This window comes from Uranotaenia lowii, chromosome 2, assembly GCF_029784155.1.
Source record: "Uranotaenia lowii strain MFRU-FL chromosome 2, ASM2978415v1, whole genome shotgun sequence".
NCBI lineage: Eukaryota > Metazoa > Arthropoda > Insecta > Diptera > Culicidae > Uranotaenia > Uranotaenia lowii.
In genome coordinates, this window is record NC_073692.1 from 12,361,618 (window position 1) to 12,381,338 (window position 19,721).

The following is a 19,721-nucleotide window of genomic DNA, read 5'->3' on the forward strand; positions in this document are numbered from 1 at the left end:
GGACGTTGAATCAAATTGAATCATTAATGAGTAAATAAAACACATTCAACAGTATCTGGTTGAATTACATTTTTAAAATTCATAAATTGGAAATTAAAAAGCGAGAACTTACTAATTACATTGTCAGTCTGCTTTATTAACTTACATGGCAACACTGCTCCTATCAGCAACACCGCTGCAACGGGTGCAAAATTCATCAATTGGTCAATAAAACCACCGGATGATGGATGCTGCGGATACTGCGGAACATCCCGAATGAAATGTGATCCACCGTAAATCATTGCTTCTGGTCGGGATAGTTCAAAATTTTGCGATCCGAAACATAACCTGCACCATTTTTTTTTTGCTCTGGCTTTCTCAACTCGTGCCCCGGAACGAACTTTTGCACATTTCGCCAGCCAACATAACCTCGCTCTTCCCATGACCCAGATCCAGAAGGGGAGTGCGAGCACAAAATTATAATTACTCCCCCGAAAAAAGCCCCAAGAACTGGCGTTCTGATTTTCGTTTTCCTTCTCACCTTTGCAAATTGCAACATCTCCCCTCACCAATAATAATCGCGTAATCACCCATCACACGGACACAGGGTAATTGTTCATTCCGGATCGAGTCGGGCCGAAAAAAATAGTACAGTGAGCCGTTGAATAAACACCACAAAAAAAAATTCGCATCCCAAATAGCAAACAACAACAAAATGAAAAGGTAGCACCTACAAACCTTCAAACACCTTTCTCACTGAGGAAACAGGAAAAGGAAAATTAACTTTCGCCATCCATTACAATCCATCAGCATCTAACAGTGGAGCAACGGTTTACAGAGATTGTTGTGAAGACAAAAAAAAAAGTTTGCGAAATTTGATCTTGACTGTAGATCTCAGAATGAAAAAAATATATTTTGATTTCAAATCTAGTGCAATTGTTGCATAATCGAACTTGTAAATATTTACCAAGAAATCATTGGAATTTTTTTCATTTTTTCAATTTTTGTCATTTTTGTCATTTATGTTATTAATGTTATTTTTGTCATTTTTGTATTTTTTATCATTTTTGTCATTTTTTGTCATTTTGTCATTTTTGTCATTTTTCTCCTTTTTGTGATTTTTTTCATTTTTTTCCTTTTTGACATTTTTGACATTTTTGTAAACTTTTGTCATTTTTGTCATTTTTGTCATTTTTGTCATTTTTGTCATTTTTGTCATTTTTGTCATTTTTGTCATTTTTGTCATTTTTGTCATTTTTGTCATTTTTGTCATTTTTGTCATTTTTGTCATTTTTGTCATTTTTGTCATTTTTGTCATTTTTGTCATTTTTGTCATTTTTGTCATTTTTGTCATTTTTGTCATTTTTGTCATTTTTGTCAATTTTGTCAATTTTGTAATTTTTGTAATTTTTGTCATTTTTATCATTCTTGTTTTTTTTTTTGTCATTTTTGTTTTGTCTGCATCGCGCCAAACAGGGAACATTAAAGAATATTTTCATTGACGGAAGTCTTCATCGTGCCATCAAGTCACATCTAAAGAACGTTGTTGCTGGTGGAAGTCTGCATCACGCCAGATTTTCACAAGACTCAAATGAATTAGGCGGAAGCCTGGATCGCAATCGCTTATCAGGGAATGTTACAGAATGTTTTCAGTGACGGAAGTCTACATCACGCCGAACAAGTCACGTGCAAACACCGTTGAGCATTTTTTCACTGACGGAAGTCTGAATTGAGCCAAATTTTTACAAACCTTTTACAGACATGCAAAGAATTTTGTTACTGACGGAAGTCTGTATCGCGTCAGATTTTCACAGTGCTCAAATGAACTAAGCGGAAGTCTGCATCGTGCCAAACAAGTTACATCTAAAGAGCGTTGTTACTAACGGAAGTCTGCATCACGCCTAATTTTCACAGGACTCAAATGACTTTGGCCAGAGAATGTTGTTAATTCCCTAAGTCTGCATCGCCCCAAATTTTAGCAAGGCTAAAAGAAAAAGTTACAGTCACATCAAAAGAACGTTGTTAGTAACGGAAGTCTGCATCGCGCCAGAGTTTAACAAGGCTCAAATTAATAAGGCGGGAGTCTATATCGCGCCAAATAGGTCACATCCGAAGAACGTAGTTACTGACGGAAGTCTGCATCGCACCAGGTTTACATAAGGCTCAAATAAAAAAGACGGAAGCCTACAAGTCACATCCAGAGAACGTTTTAACTGAAGGAAGTCTGCATCGCGCCAGATTTTAACAAGGCTCAAATGAATAAGGTGGAAGTCTACATCGCACCAAACAAGTCACACTCGAAGAACAATGTTACTCACGGTGTCTGCATTGCGCCAGCTTTTCACAAGGCTCAAATGAAAAAGTCGGAAGTCTATACATGCCAAATAAGTCACATCCAAAGAATGTTGTTACTGACGGAAGTCTGCATCGGCCCTAATTTTCACATGACCCAAATTACTTTGGCCAGACAATGTTGTTAATGACCTAAATCTGCATCGCGCCAAATTTTCGCAAGGCTAAATGAAAAAGTTACAGTCACAACCAAAGAACGTTGTTAGTGACGGAAGTCTGCATCGCACCAGATTTTAACAAGGCTCAAATTAATAAGGCGGAAGTCTACATCGTTCCAAATAGGTCACATCCGAAGAACGTTGTTACGGACGGAAGTCTGCATCGCACCAGGTTTACATAAGGCTCAAATAAAAAAGACGGAAGCCTCCAAGTCACATCCAGAGAACGTTTTAACTGAAGGAAGTCTGCATCGCGCCAGATTTGAACTAGGCTCAAATAAATAAGGTGGAAGTCTACATTGCACCAAACAAGTCACATTCGAAGAATGATGTTACTGACGGTGTCTGCATTGCGCCAGGTTTCCCCCAGGCCCAAATGAAAAAGTCGGAAGTCTACATCGTACCAAATAAGTCACTTCCAAAGAACGTTGTTACTGACGGAAGTCTGCATCGCGCCTAATTTTCACAGGACTCAAATGACATTGGCCATGGAACGTTGGTAATGACCTAAGTCTGCATCGCGCAAAATTTTCACAAGGCTAAATGAAAAAGTTACATTCACATCCAATAAACGTTGTTAGTTACGGAAGTCTGCATCGCGCCAGATTTTCACAGGACTCGAATGAATTAGGCGGAAGTCTGCATCTCACTAACAAGTCAAACCCAAAGAACGTTGCAGGAAGTCTGCATCGCGTCAGATTTACGCAAGACTCAAATGAATAAGGCGGAAGTCTACATCGCACCAAATAAGTTACATTCAAAGAACGTTGTTACTGAGGAAAGTCTGCATCGCGTCAGATTTTCATAAGACTTAAATGAAAACGGTGGAAGTCTACATCGCGCCAAAAAAAGTCACATCCAAAGAACGTTGTTACTGACGGAAGTCTGCATTGCTTAAGATTTGAATAAGGCGGAAGTTTGCATCGCGCCAAACAAGTTACACCCAAAGAACGATGTTACTGACGGAAGTCTGCATCGCATCAGATTTTCACAGAGTTCAAATGAAAACCGGAAAAAATATTTTCACTGACGGAAGTCTGCATCGCACCAAATTTTCTCAAGACCAATATGAATTAGGCGAAGTCTACTCGTGCAAACAAGTGACATCCAAAGAACGTTGTTAATGACAGAAATCGTATCGCGCCAAATTTTCACTAGACTCAAATGAATTCGGCGGAAGTCTACATCACACAAAACAGGGAACACAAAAGAATATTTTCCCTGTCGGAATTTTGCATCGCGTCAGATTTTCATAGGGTTTAGATGAATAAGGCGGAAGTCTACAATGCGTCAGATTTTACAAGAACTCAAATGAATTAGGCGGAAGTCTGCATCGCGCCAAATAGGGAACATCAATGAATATTTTCAATGACGGAAGTCTGTATCGCGTGAGATTTTCACAGGGCTCAAATGAACTAGGCGGAAGTTTGCATCGCGCCAACCGGGTATCTTCTTAAAACTACTGAAGGAAGTCTGCATCGCGCCTCAACCGCATCAATGTTTGAATTTCAAAATTTTCTACCCAGGGATGCTTACCTAAGATTTAATCAAATCATAATTCCGTCAAATGATATATGGATGCTTACCTGTAATTAGAGGAAAAATGAAATTCGTTAAATCAAATGAAATTTAGTGAGCTACATACTGTAATTCTTCATTCAGATTTTTTTTCTTTATTTGAAGTACAAAGTGCTTCATTCAATAATCACTTACCACGAGTCTGACTAAATTTGAGAAATATTTGTAAATATTTGGTTTGGTACTTTTGGTGCTGGAAGCGAGTTCGTAGAAGGCTTGTTCACTACTGCTTCTGGAAACTTGCTTTCGACCCAAAAGTTCATTACTGTTTTGTGTGTTGTGAACCATGTTTTTCAAAATGTTTGATCACTAAGTTTTTTTTTCTTGAATCCTTACAAATCACGGGGACAGTTCCAACCTAAAAGTTGATCCGTTTGCCGGACGTACGTAATTGAATGATGTCCAAACGTATTGATGGGCACGACCTTTCTCGACCGATTCCGTGGTTTTTGCAACTTTGTTGTGATCGATCGTGAGTAGAACGACGACGATGCTCCAAGTCGGAGTGAGTGACCTATTAAACCGTGCCCACTGCAACTATCTTTCAAAAACGGGAGAAAAAAACGTTACATCACTCGCAGTTTTGAGTGCTGTTATTTGCCGTTTGGTTGCGAGATAAATGACTGTCACTCGGGTAAGTGTCACGTTTGTCACGTTTGGCATTTAGCCATTTATGCTACTCGTCGTCAGTCGGTCGTTGAGTCCTCCTCTTCTCCATTTCGCGAAAATATCGTCGTGAAGCCCATTCATCTTTTTTATTTATCATCGGAATTATAACTATATACAATCACACACCAACGACGTCGACGACATCGCTCATCTTTCATCGAGGATTGATTTACGGCTCGAGTATAATGCAATTATACCAGCTGATCACCGAAAGAAATTTACTGTAATCGATGATGCGGAAAAGCGAAATCTGATATTGCAACCACTTCGGATTGATGCAGTTTTTCCCACTGAAACTGAGGAGAGAGAAAAAAAGTTCATACCTAATCAAAGAAGGCCACGTTTTTTTTTTATTCGTTCAACGCTCCCTCACCGATGATGCAACGTCCACAGACTGATTGTGGCAATAAAATTCGAAAAGTTGAAAAAAAATCGCGCGAAAATCCAAGCCAGCCATGCCACGGATCGGAAAAAACCAACATCGCACCGCACAGAAACAAAAAGCAATCGTTCAATAATTGCAGCAGGCCACGGAAAAGGGGCAGCCTGTTTGTGTTGATTTTTCCGTCTTTATTGCCACCTCCTAAATATGGTGGCTATGGTTTTGTTTATGTTTTTTTTTTCTTATTCGAAAACATATCCATTTAACATTTCGCGCTTCTCGCATTGACAGGTGTTGTTTTTTTTCTTGACGCCATATTGAGAGAGAAAAACTTTCACGATAGTTAGTACGACTGTTTTAAGATTGTGCAATTTTTCTTCCACTTCCATTTAGGTGAAAGCGACAGAAGTTGAATGGATTAAAAAACAATTATATTTTTGTCATTTTTGTCATTTTCGTCATTTTTGTCATTTTTGTCATTTTCGTCATTTTTGTCATTTTTGTCATTTTTGTCATTTTTGTCATTTTTGTCATTTTTGTCATTTTTGTCATTTTTGTCATTTTTGTCATTTTTGTCATTTTTGTCATTTTTGTCATTTTTGTCATTTTTGTCATTTTTGTCATTTTTGTCATTTTTGTCATTTTTGTCATTTTTGTCATTTTTGTCATTTTTGTCATTTTTGTCATTTTTGTCATTTTTGTCATTTTTGTCATTTTTGTCATTTTTGTCATTTTTGTCATTTTTGTCATTTTTGTCATTTTTGTCATTTTTGTCATTTTTGTCATTTTTGTCATTTTTGTCATTTTTGTCATTTTTGTCATTTTTGTCATTTTTGTCATTTTTGTCATTTTTTGTCATTTTTTGTCATTTTTTGTCATTTTTATCATTTTTGTCATTTTTGTCATTTTTGTCATTTTTGTCATTTTTGTCATTTTTGTCATTTTTGTCATTTTTGTCATTTTTGTCATTTTTGTCATTTTTGTCATTTTTGTCATTTTTGTCATTTTTGTCATTTTTGTCATTTTTGTCATTTTTGTCATTTTTGTCATTTTTGTCATTTTTGTCATTTTTGTCATTTTTGTCATTTTTGTCATTTTTGTCATTTTTGTCATTTTTGTCATTTTTGTCATTTTTTTCGTTTTTGTCATTTTTGTCATTTTTGTCATTTTTATCATTTTTGTCAGTTTTGTCATTTTTGTCATTTTTGTCATTTTTGTCATTTTTGTCATTTTTGTCATTTTTGTCATTTTTGTCATTTTTGTCATTTTTGTCATTTTTGTCATTTTTGTCATTTCCGTCATTAAGTTTTTTACTCATAATTTCAAAGAAATTCTTTTGTTTTTCTGAAATTTTTTTATGTTTCCTGCATCAATAAACTAAATTGGAAGTTTCTACTTTAAAACAACTATCTTTTTCTATAAGCGCTGAATTGATCTAGCGCATAGTATTCGATGCCCGGTGTCGGCTAGAAAACTTTTGCATATTTATATGGTTTTATAGCAATCTCAGGATAATTTTATTCTGTGTAGCGCGTGAGGTGACGATAGTCGAGTCACCTTACCATCAAGGGACTCTAATCACAATAGTCAGGTAAGTGAAGCTGTAGAAGCAGTTTTCCAAAGCTCATCCGAAGTGATGTTCCTCACCTAAATCTGACTCTGGTGTCTCAACTATCGTCAACTTACGCGCGGCACAGAATAAAATTACCCTGAGACTGCTATAAAACCATATAGATATGCAAAAGTTTTCTTGCCAACACCGGGATTTAGACAAAATGTTTTACTTAAAATTCATTTTTAAATCAATATTCAATTTTCCTATCGACTGGTAAGGTAATGATGTTAAAAACGATATGATACTACATCCAATGTAGTAGAAAACCTCGTTTTTAACATCTTTTGGAGACTGAAGACACTGAAAATAAGAACATTAAATTTAAAAACCTTTAATGAAACCAATACAAGCAACAAAACCTTTTAAGGTTTAAATTGTAACTTGGGATCCTGCACTTTAAACTATGATCCAATCGCGATAATTTCAACAGACAAAAATGATTATATGTATTCTTCAAGAAGATCATAAACCATCGTTTAACTTAAAATTATGCTAAATATGGTGGCGCAAAGCTTCCACAGACTCGGTTGATTATATGCTTTCATTGTTACCAGTCTGTTGTTATGTTGCAAAAACCAGCTTTAATCTGTTCTGTAAAGAATCAGAATGTTCCCCCTGCTCATCTTTCACAGCAAATTGTTGGCCTTTTTTTGTTGTTCTTCTCCTGGAATCCGTTTGTGAGAACAGCCAATGAAAGCAGCCGGGTGCGTGAACTCATCCCGCATCATCATACACAACTCCGGCCGGATTAAAGTGTGGTTCGAAAGATACACACAAGCCTGTGGGATTGGTGTGTGCAGAAATACTGTCATTATCCGATTAGATGTGATAAAACGGTATCATCGAAGGAGGACACAGGGATGCATTTAGGAGACATTTCTGAGACTTAGCCTCAACCAATTATTATAATAATAAACAATGGATAAAACACTGTTCAAACTTTCGAGGAATCGGTTTAAGATTATTGCAGTTGGATCTAAAATAAAGTTCGGCCCTGTAGCCAGTAAACTGAATGTTGGACAATGACACTTGAATCATCAGCTTTTGCCGCCGTACCATTGCCCTTTCGATAAGTTAGTGTTATCACCATGGTGACGAAACGTCCGCCTGCTTCGATGCGGGCGCACGGGATCTTCCACCATCATAGAGGTGGTCATAATTTTGAACGGCATTTTTCAACAACAGCGTTTTGAAGAACTAATCCCAACAGCGCGCAGCGGCAAATAGCTAGAGTAAACATTCATTATTTGTGGTTTGTGGTGTTTAGTGTGTCGGACTTCACCTTAGCCATGCTAGATAATGGTTTGCCAAGCGAGGGAAGATTAATGACAACTATGGACATAAGAAAGTCTCATCACCACAGATTGATAGTGATCTGTATATAATGGCCGAAGGTCGTTCTCCAGCTCAGAAGAGCATCACTTTGCGCCACTTGATTGATGCCTCGTGGTCCGTCGATCAGGTGGACGGATGGATGGATCCTTCCTTCCTTAGTTGGTGTTACCCCTACACTTCTTGGAAAAGGAAGAAACTTCATGACGATGAGTGATGCGGCACGTCGTTAAACTGACACTTTTGTGCAAATAAATTGTTTTTTATTTTACGATCTCCAACAACATACAAGTTGGTACACCCCAACTTGTCGGTAGAAAAACGTTCCAGTCTGAAAAACTTGGAAAACAACGACGCCGCCAAGGCGTGAGATGATCTTGGGGGTTAATTATGACTGCACGTTTCAAAAGAGATGTAGCTAAAACGGCAAAAAGGGAGGCAGAAATGGAGGGTATGTGGCGATTAGTTTATGGCCGATGAAGATTCTATAAATAGAACTTAGCACAGCATCCCACAATTGTTACTTTGAAGATGCCTCTTCCGCCGATCGTGATACGCGATCAATGGCACGACGACAGGACAGGATCTTCAATCGTCGGGGCAGGTAAAATGATCCTTCTTTCAGCAGTTGCTAGGTATAGGTAATTGAAAGATTGAAAGAATGCGCGTAACGAACGGTTGTCAGCGCTTAACGATGGTCATATTTTCCGACGACGAAGACTACATACCCCGGTTAACTATTGTGACATGCGTTAATTATGGACGTGAATACCTCCGCCTATCTGTGCGATAGTTGTGTAATTTATTCTGGAAGATTGATTTGATCATCGGGGATTGATCGAACGGAGCTTGATCGTGGAATGCTTTTGATGTTGATACCACAAAGCGTTACATAAAAAGGGAGTTCATTTAAAAATTCTCCTTCTTGGTTGGTTTGAGAAGTCATCGATCGCTAATCAAGTGATGCGTTGAACATAATACAGTGTAATAATATATCGACTAAAATTTCTCATATCCAAAACCAAACGGTATGCGGAGCTGGAATAGGCAGTTAAACGAGCCTGTAGACGAGAAAAGAGAACCTGGACAAACTCCCTAGCCAAAGAGGGAGAAAGAGCCGCCGCCAATGAAGATATCCGATTACTTTATGACATTTCTTGGTGCAAAAACTAATGCTAGAATGCCGCTAAAAGACCAAGCAGCAGGTCAGTTATTGATCAATCGAACAGATCAGCTCAAACGATGGACTGAGCACTTCTAACAACTCTTCCGAGTCTCGAATATCGATGGCTGACATCTGGGATACTGCAACAGTCCCGGCCGACTGGATGCAGGGAGTCCTCGTAATGGTCCCGATGAAAGGAGACCTGACAGAGTGTGATTACTGGTGAGGCATAACGTTGATCTGTACAACTCTCAAAGTACTCTGCAAAGCGATCCTGAACAGGATCCAGGAGAAAATCGACGCTACACTCCGACGGCAACAAGCTGGATTCCGATCCGGACGATCATGTGTGGACCACATCACAATACTACGAATCATACTGGAACAAATCACGGAATTCCAGGACTCTCTTCTGCTGGTGTTCGTTGATTTCGAAAAAGCCTTCGATCGACTGAACCACAAAAACATCTGGGCTGCTCTAAGACGACGAGGGGTCCCAGAGAATCTATATAAGAAATAGGACACAATTTGGTTAGGTGTCTTAAATGCAAACGCTTCATGTTACCGTTTAAATGAGACGCAATTTTCGGTATTATAGGAAATGTAAAGGTGCAAAAGAGAGAGGAATCAGACAATTGCATTGATCTGAGAGCGACAAATATGTGACCGACATTCTATCCGTGATTGTTGCGGAAAACAGAAGTACGGGAAAAAATATCGGTATATTTTTGGATAAGCGAGAAACTCCGCTTCGAAAAAAGGGAATTACGTTGAAAGGATACTACAGGTGTCTCGTCCGAACCAATCCCGGTAACTGCTGGAGTGAGACAGGGATGTATCTTATCATTGCTACTCTTTCTCATCGTAATGGATAAGATCTTGACTGGATCGATTGACTGTAGACCAAACCGAGAATTGCCGTGGAATCCTTCGACAATGGAGCAACTGAACGAACTTGACCTGGCAGACGATATTGTTTTGCTGGTCCAAAGACAACAGGACATGCAGAGCAAACTCGACGACCTCACCAAAAGCTCCAAGGCAGAAGGTCTCAAAATCAATGTCGGAAAGACCAAGTCGATGGAAATCATCACAGTGCGATTAGCAAAAACCATCGCCTACTCTTTTTAAAACAAATCTTACGTATTTTGATATGTGATGATAATGCTTCTAAATAAAATTTTACTCGCTTATTTTCCCTTCATCTTTCATTTCTAACATCTAACATTCTATCTGTCTATGATATTTCATAAATTTGAAACCTTCTAATTAAGCCTCATCTACTCTTGAGTGTCAATATTGGAAGTTTGGCGGCTTGTAACCTTAACTTTAAGGATATTTTTTTTTTTTTGAATTTTTTTAAAGATTATGACCACAAAAGTGTTAAAAAAAAGTGGTGTAAAAACCGTACTTCAATCAATAGACCATAAAATTGTTTAAGTGATTCCAGATGAATTTTGAAAAGAGGTTTTAAAAGTTGACGTAATTTGGCACATTTTCGCAGCTTTAGATTGTCGAAATACGAAACACAGAACTTTTGACTTATTTTAAAGGTAGCTGTTTTTTTTTCGAACTATTTGTCAATTTGCAATTTCTCAGATTTTCTTGCACTTAAACTCAACTGTACACTGCATTTAGAGTTTAAGCACGAAAGATTTTCGCAGTACATTTATATTCACCAGAAAAGAATTTTCATACCGATTCTTGTTGTGTAATTACATGAGCGCTGTGATACTTTACACAATTATGATAAATATAAAACTAAAAGTAAATCCTGAGAATTAACGCGATCGTTTACGTTTTTGTCTGTTAACGCTTGTCGATCCATTTATTGAAAAGAACGGGTTTTACACCACTTTTTAACATTTTTTGTGGTCATGATCTTAAAAAATTTCAAAAAGAATATCCTTATGTGCAACGGATAGCTTCACCTTTCTTGGTAACTAAATGACTAAATAAGCAAAATCTTTTTGAGCATTCCATAGCTGACCCACAGTCTTTTTTCCGAAGCATGTTTTTTCTGATTTTTTTTAGACTTTGAATAACGGAAAACTGAAGTTTTGTAGCTGATTGTTGACTGAGAAACATATTTGAGTTACATTGCAAGGTTTACAAAACTATAAATTTTGTAAAAAAAAAACTCCCCACCCTCCGTTCGTACGACCTTGCATGATTGACAAACAGATTTTGGTGGCCTTGTTTCTTGTTTTCTCAAGATTTTTAAGATTAAAACATGAGTAACGAGAATACATTTTCTAAAACCACGAGAAAATATATTATGCCTGCCCACTATGCATTGGGTTGTAATATTCGCACTCAAATCTTTAGCAGGTATAATACCCTATATTTTGATTCTGTTCGGAAGAGTTTTCAACTGTAGAACACTGTATCATTAGACTGTGTAGATTTGGGGTCATTTTTGAATTTCTCAAACCCTGGGGTCTTGAAAGCTTCGTTTGGTCCAAACCTCATCTACAATTTTTTGCTAAATTTTTAAATAACATTTACACATGAGTAAATTTGAATTTTAAGGTTTGTATGGGAAAATTGAATATATTGTACTGAAAAATCAACATCATTTTTGTTTGTTTCTGTGGAACCGAGCCAGCTGATGGTTTTTGTGAAAATTAATAAAATTCCAAAAGAAAATTTTCCTCTAAACAACTTTGTCCAAGACCGTTACTCCATATTTTATTAGAGATAAAAGTTAATAGGTGTTAAATAGAAGTAGGTCTTTTGGCATTAAAAAATAATAAATTCAATTGACATCACTGCTGGGTGCTTTAAGGAATGAGTCGATTCACGATGACGTATGTTCACTTTTGTGGTGACAGTTCGCACGTCCTGTTAACAAAATTTCACGAACGAGAAATGGGGCGCGGCGAAATTTTTCGTGTAGCTGCACGGTCAAGAAATTTAACGCAAAACTCAGTTTGAGGATAGCGAAAAACCAAGTCCCATTTTGTGAACTAAAATTTGCGCATTTTTTTGGTTTCTTAACGGTTATCTCTCCGGGAATGAACAGAAAGTTGAAAATTCTTATGAATTTCGAAAAGAAGGTTTGTTTATCATAATGTTACAACATGTTTTTAAAACCCTTTTTTCAACACATTTATTATAACCCGCTTTGCATTGAATATTCTGGGATAGCACTTATCTACTTGAAACAAAAAATCCCATCAAATGTCCAAACGTGGGAGCTTCTGCAGAATTCAAATGTGCTGAATCGATTGTCCAAAAGTTTCTAGTGTTATTCTGACCGGAACCGTTAAGAAATGCACAAACTTGTACGACAACACTATTCAGGGACAGAAGAATCCATTATAGGAAAATTCTCAGGCAAACATACTAAAAAAAAAAAGGCTTAACTATTCTAAATTGTTACGATATGATATTTTGGAGGAATAAAAATAACGTCGGGTAGTTTAACTTTTAAGGTTAAATCCATTTATTCCAGTATTTCTGTTTTCAGCTGGATTTACAAACAAAATGATTTTTCATTATTTGATTCTAAGTCGCGAATGCCATAAAGATGGTAAAACGACTATAATCGAAACAAAAAAAAAAAAAATTATTTGATTCTAGAAACATCAAATTTCTCAACAACTAATTTCCTTTTCACATTTTTTTTATCCCAAAATTGAGCTGAGAACTATTGCTGAAACCGTGTGAATGAAAATTAAATGAGGACCCTCAGCGTTTACTTTGCTTCCTCAGCGTGTATAATTGGAAAATAAGGAATCAAAACAGAAATCGCGAAATGTCAAAAACAATGAGGTCGACCTATTGCATCACTACTTTTCTTGCAATACTTCGTTAGGCTCCAGCAATGATGTCAATACCATTGTTGAACAACTTATAACTTTTTTGTCTAATAAGATACGAAATTGCGGTCTTCAACAAAGTTCTTCAGCAGAAAACTTCCTTTTGAAATTTTATAAATTTGCACGAAAACCATACGCTGGCTCGGTTCCACAGAAGAAAAAAAAATGATGTTGATTTTATAGTACAAAATATTCAATTTTCCTATACAAACATAAATGTTCAAATTTACTCATGTAAACGTTACTTAAAAATTCTGCAAAAAATCATGGGTGAGTTTAGGACCTAGACGAAGCTTTTAAGACCCCAGGGCTTGAAAAATTCAAGAATGACCCCAAATCGACTCAGTCTACTCTATCATCTTACATTTCAAAGCCATTTTCTTTATACTAATACCAAAACGAGCCTTGCAGAGCGCCAACAGAGTGTTCTACAAAAGAAGGTAGCATCAAGAGGTATTCGGTGCAAGTGAGAACCCGACGAAAGGGCCGGATATTAAATGAAATTAAATCAAATTAAAGTCAATTCAATTACACGAAACACCAACCGCAAAGAGATGAGTAGGAAGGAACCCGGGATCTGATGATATAAATAAGACAAGCGATATGTGTACGTGCCATTCCTGGCTGCTGCCAGGCGTCTTCAGTCAGTCAATCCTTGGGTAACTAGCAGCTCTTGTGGAATAATCGAGAGGGCCGAAAGATGTTCTCGTAGTATCCAATCCGATTGTTGGGGATGGGTTTGACGGAGGGGATGTGTGTTGCAATCCCAAAAGCCAAACAGATGCACCACGTATGCATTTGATGAAGTTCGAAAAAAGCAAGCAGCACAACACAAACCTAGAGGGAAGCAATGCATTAGTTCCTCGCTGCGATCCACATTCCTCGCACGCCATTCTCAGTTGATTCTGATGAAATCTGCGGCGGAATCTATGCGCCATCTCAGTTCAGTCAGTCCCGTGGCGGCTGGCGGTTTGTTCTAAGAATCTCGCCCGAGACTTAATCGAGACCTACCCGGTAGCAAAGCTACCGAATCAGATAGCCTCTGACTGAAAGCGGGCATATAGATAGACGGACAAACCGATCCAATCAAGGAAGGCCTTGGCAGATGATCTGCTTCGCCCAAGTTTTTCTGCACTTCTTCTGCTGTTGTTCGACTTTATCCTCACCAAGAATTTCAATCGAATCGAAGAAGTCGAGTAACACCACAACAATCGGAATGCTGGAGGCCATTATACAATCAAGGCTTGCTGCGATCTGTCTGATGGCGGCGGTCCAGGATAGGGGACTACTCACTGCAGATTGATTGAATTATGGAGCGATGATCTTAATGATGATGGTCAATAAAATCATGATTACCGTGCCAACCGTTACCGGTAGCCCTTGATAGGGAATAAAAGATATTAGTCTGAATGTCAGGGCTGTTGAAAGGTAATCAAAACAAAACTTGCGGTCCCCGAATGCAAACTAAGAGTTGGATGTAAACTTTTTAAGGTTAAAATTGAATTTGAACCCGAATTCCAATAAACGCCAAAAAGGCATTGCCTAATTTGAATTGAGCAGTGGCAACAATCTGTTCGCGCCGCAGCTGACAGGCCCTAAAATCAAAAAAATATAAATTATCACCCTCCTTACTCGGCCGCCTGTAATCGGCAGTAAATGAACCTAGTAATTTCGTTCCGGCGACTACTCCGCACTCAGCAATCAGTGACCCATAAATCTTGCTCCATTTTCCGATTGCCAGTTTGTAAATTCCTTTCTTTTTTTTTGCGTTTTCATTTATTCTTTTAAAACCTGCGCCTACTATGGCAATCGTTTTCTCTTTCGCCCGATCTCGTTTTCATTCAATTTTTAAATTTTGCTCTCGCTTCTCTCAAGAAAGCAACAATTGTGGAGGTTTGATTGAGTACGATACTTGCACAATTTATGCTGAGGTTTAAATTATCGAATCAGAGATTGGTTTCTGAAGAAATGTCGTTCCATTCTCTGACAAGTACACCTAACACTCTGTTATCAATTGACCTTTAATTAAGAGGTTGCATTATGGTGGTGATGTCAACTTCAATAGTTCAATCGAACAGATTTTTTTTCGATTTCCAACTGTACTATAACTATCCGGACACGAACAGGTCGCTGCGAACCATCCTAAGCAGCAAAAAAAACAGTAAAATCATCGCCATGCTGCTAGCTTTAACGGGTAGCAAAACACGCCCAAAACCGTCAGTTTTGAGCCAGAAAGTCCACCCAAAGCTTTTGTGTTTTATATTATGTTTATTTAAGTTACAATACAGCGACGTTTCTGAAAAATTGATTTAAATGGACATTAATTGAAATGCCGATGCCACCACTAAAGGTTTCTAGAAAAGTGGAAGCATAAACTCAAATAAAAAAAAACAATAATCTACTTCAAATTCCCGAGAACAGCTATAATTATTTTAGTGAGAGTTATGTGACGTGAATTGCCGATACTTCCGAATTTCAATACAAAACTCTGTCACTCACAAGATTAAAACCAATGACCAGGGTTGCCACATGGATTTTTGAAAAAGCTGTATCAGCTCACTAAAAAATTTGTATTTTTCTGTACTGAAAATTAAACCTTTGTATATAGATGTTTGTTAATATTTTGTGAAATGTGCAAATTGAAATTGTGTTTACGACGTTTTAAGTAGGTATATCTTTTCATAAAAATCGTCAGTAATGATTGAATTTATCATAAGGTTGCCAGATTTTTTTCAGCACGTACCCGGGCTGGAAAATTCGGGATATTTTCATCTAAAAACCTGGCAAAACCCGGGCATTTGATTCCAAAATTTTGACCAAAAATCCGGGCAATATCCAGGCAAATTCGGTCCAAATCTAGGAATTACTCAACAAAAATCAAGGAACAAAAAAATGAAAAATATTTTTGATTCATCAGCAGTTTTTAAATCGTATTTTACGCTTTCAAAAAATTTCTCATGGCTATTTTAAAAACAACTTGTTCAAAAAATTTGGTTTGCGAAGCATAAATAAAAAAAAATTTAGTTTTTTGTTTGTTTGATTTGGCAAATAAAGTGAATAAATCCGGGCATTCTAAACTGAACTCCGGGCAACCAGGCCGGGCCGGACTTTTGTCAAATTTTGTGTTGAATATCCTGGCAAACCCGGATAAAAACCGGGCAATCTAGCAACTTTAATTTATCATTGTAGCAGTATTCGGTGGCAATTTCGCCATGAATAGATCGAACCTAGATTGATACATTTGTTAATTTTAAGTTAGTTTCATGAGAAAAAAAGTACAGCAAGTCATGAATCTTGTTTCTCAAAATCACAGTTTGAAGGATCAAGAGGTTCAGTGAAAGTTATAGAAAATTAAAAACTGAGAAATCCCGGAAGGTTTATCAGTCATATAGACTGTGATAAACAACATGTCTGCAAGAAAAACATACAAATCCTGTTGACTGCTGAAATTTTTGGTTACCTGTGATATTAACGTCAGCTTCCGGAAGTTTCGGGTGAGATCAATCCAGTTTTGTTTTTCATTATAATTTCAACTTTACAAACTGAACATAATCATATCTAACATAAACATATGAAGCGTTTGGTAGGGAACTCCACGCTTTATTCCTCCCTTGTTCCTGTATCTTTTGCGTTTTACATCTCATGGTTGGCCTGGCCGTAGTGGTATCTGCAATGCATGTTCTATGTATCAGATACTATGTTGAAAAGAAAAATGAAGAACGCAAGTTTTTCATTTTCCAGGATGCCTACAAGTATTGGCCATGTCGGTGTTAGAAGAAGAAGAAGAAGAAGCAAGTCATGAATCTTGTTTCTTTTTCAAAGAGATTTTTTTAACCTGAAAATATATCAAGTTTTCGAAAAGTAATCTCATGTAAAAAAATTATTTTATCCTTTGAAAATTTAACATTCTAAAGGTTCTTCTTAATTTGCGAAATATCAGAGAAAAATTTGGTTCTCAAAACAGAATTCGATGATTCAACTGTTTATTCAAAACAACTTATTTTTTTAAATTTTTCATTTGTTTATTTAATTAGCTTATCGTAATTCATGCGGAATTTTGCTTATTTTTTTGAAGGGTTGTCTTTTTTTGTTAAGAATGATTGTATTTTGTAATTTATTATAATGTAAACTCTTCATAAATGTAGTTTCAACCTTTATTCAAATTATTTAAATTGTTGAGTTGCGTTTTTTAAAGATTTTAATAATTTGGCCTCAAGGCAATGCATTAGCAGGTGAATTTTGTAATTTACAGTCAAACCTGGACAAGCGAGACTGAACTTTTTTTTCTTGCTTAGAGAGGTTACTCAATGCGACAGATTCTCTTTTAGAGAAGCTCAGGAACATATAAAAGCATTAATGTTATAGAGAAAAGCGTGTGTATTTAATCAAAATCCACTGATTCGATAGAAAGACGCAATAATTCGAAGTTTTCTTCAGTTAGTTACAATACGGAACAACGGATATTTCTCGAAAATTACTCTCAATGATTTTTTTTTTATTTCTTCATTGTAACACAATGTCATTTTGGTACCAAAACTTCAGTACAAAAATGGGATTTTTTTCAAATTTGCTTAGTCTAGCCAGGAAAACGATTCTCGCTTATATAAATTTTACATTCTCACTTAAAGAGGTTTTGTGCAGTAAATAGCTTGGAACTTGCTAAGATTCCTCTCAATAATAGAGGTTTCTCGCTCATCCGGGTTCAACTGCATTTTTGAAAAAGCTGTTAAAACTATATGAGGATATGAAAATCTGTATACAAATCTGTACCTGTATCTTATCTGTATTGGCGTTTAAAAATCTGTACAATATAGAAAAATCTGTGTATATTACAACACTGCCAATGACTGACTTGTGTTTTTATTTACACTTTGTAGCACCTCATCCAGTGTTGCCAAATATTTGTAAACTTTGTTTTGTACATTTTCATCTCATCTCATCTCACATTCCTCCTCACCTCTCTAATCTTCAATTGTTTTTCTCATTATGTGAAAAAAAATTCTCAAAAGCCTTTATGAACTTTTATCTTAATTTCTCTCATACCTTATGTCATAACTACATTCCTTCTCACCTCCATTCTTAATAAAACCTTTTATATTTTTTTTTACTTTCCACCGGAAAACATTCAAAAAACAATCGCAGCAGTCCTAAAATCTGCAATTTCTGAGCTACTCCGTCTTACAACCGGAATCGAAATCATTAAAAAACAATCGCAGTAGCCTCAAAACTGTATTCCTCCTGTTTTTCCATCTCGACCACTGGAGCCAAAATCATCAACAATCATAAAAATCTGTTCTTTTTAACAGGAAGGCTGATTCAAAAACAAACAATCAGCAGCAGCAGCAGCTTGAAAAATTTGCGCTTCCTGAGCCAATCCGTCTTTTTCGCCGGAAGGCCAAATCAGAAACAAATGATCAGTAGCATCAGCCTTAAAAATCTGCGCTGTCTAAGCCAATCCGTCTTGTCCACCGGGAAGCCGATTTAAAAGCAATATCTCCGTCTTATTTACCGGAACATCAATCAGAGCAGCAGCCTGCACTTATTTCAGTCTTTCTAGCTTATTTACCGGAACCTTTTGTAAACAATCTGAGCATCAGTCTTGAAAATCTATGGTCATCTTACCAACTACGCCATTGTCGTGAATTGAAGATATTTCAGAATTCCAATGCAAAAATCTCCTAAACACATCTGTCACTCACAAGATTAGACCAACGACTGATTTGTGTTTTTATTTACGCTTTGAAACTTCTTTTTCAGTACTGCCACATACAGTTGTGTTCAAAAACAAATGAAATCGCGTGAAGCAGCACACTTGCTTCCAACTTTGACCAGCTGCCATTTCTATCTGAGTTATTATTGATTTCATAAAATTTTCACAGAATCTAGTTCAACTAAATATCCAACTAACACTTCACAAAATTTTAAGACTGTACTATGACTGAAAAAAAGATTCAGCTATTCTCGTGAAAAAGGAAAGTTTGAGATTGCTTCACAAAATTCGCTGAATTTCTGTCATTTTTTTTTGAAAATACTTAAAATTTGGCCAGAAGATGTAAAAATGTTTGATCTAGTACCTGACCTGAACCAAGGCTGAACGCTGAAGGCATAGTTGACATCCAAATGTTTTATCGACTTTTGATTCAACGAGAAAGAAGTGCTAAGAACCTGATATGCATTCGTGTCACAGAAAACAAAACATTATTCGATTCCCGCTATTTATGATTCAACCGATATTTCGTTGTATTTGTAGACATTTAGCCTTTTTACACCTACGGAATAAAGAAGATGGAAACTTGTACGTTTGGAAATCCAAACCACTCATTGCAGTTTCGAATCTCAATCTTAACTTTGAGGCCGATTTCTGGTTTTATTTTTACTAAGCAAATGATTTGTTTGATTGTCATTCAGCAAGCAGGGCAGAGCGTTATGAAATTTCAAACTGCACCCAAAATTCAGCCTCTGTGCCAATGGCGTGTAGTCAATTACATAGCATCATTGGTACAAGAAGATAACGCGACCGGTGCTGATTCGATTTGCTATCACCGGCATTAATCTCCCAAGTTAACCGAGTTGCGTATGTCTGAAAGAAACAAAATAAAAACGCTTTCACGTCCCTCCCTATCGCATCACAAGACGAAGAAGGATGGAAATAAATACCGGCCAACAC

The 19,721-nt window shown here is 36.9% G+C and overlaps 1 protein-coding gene across 6 annotated transcripts in view; it reads right to left on the reverse strand.

The window, feature by feature from the left end:
- Positions 1-19,721, reverse strand: part of LOC129743830 (beta-1,4-glucuronyltransferase 1-like) — a 202,433-nt gene that overhangs the window by 102,309 nt on the left and 80,403 nt on the right. The window lies entirely within an intron of this gene.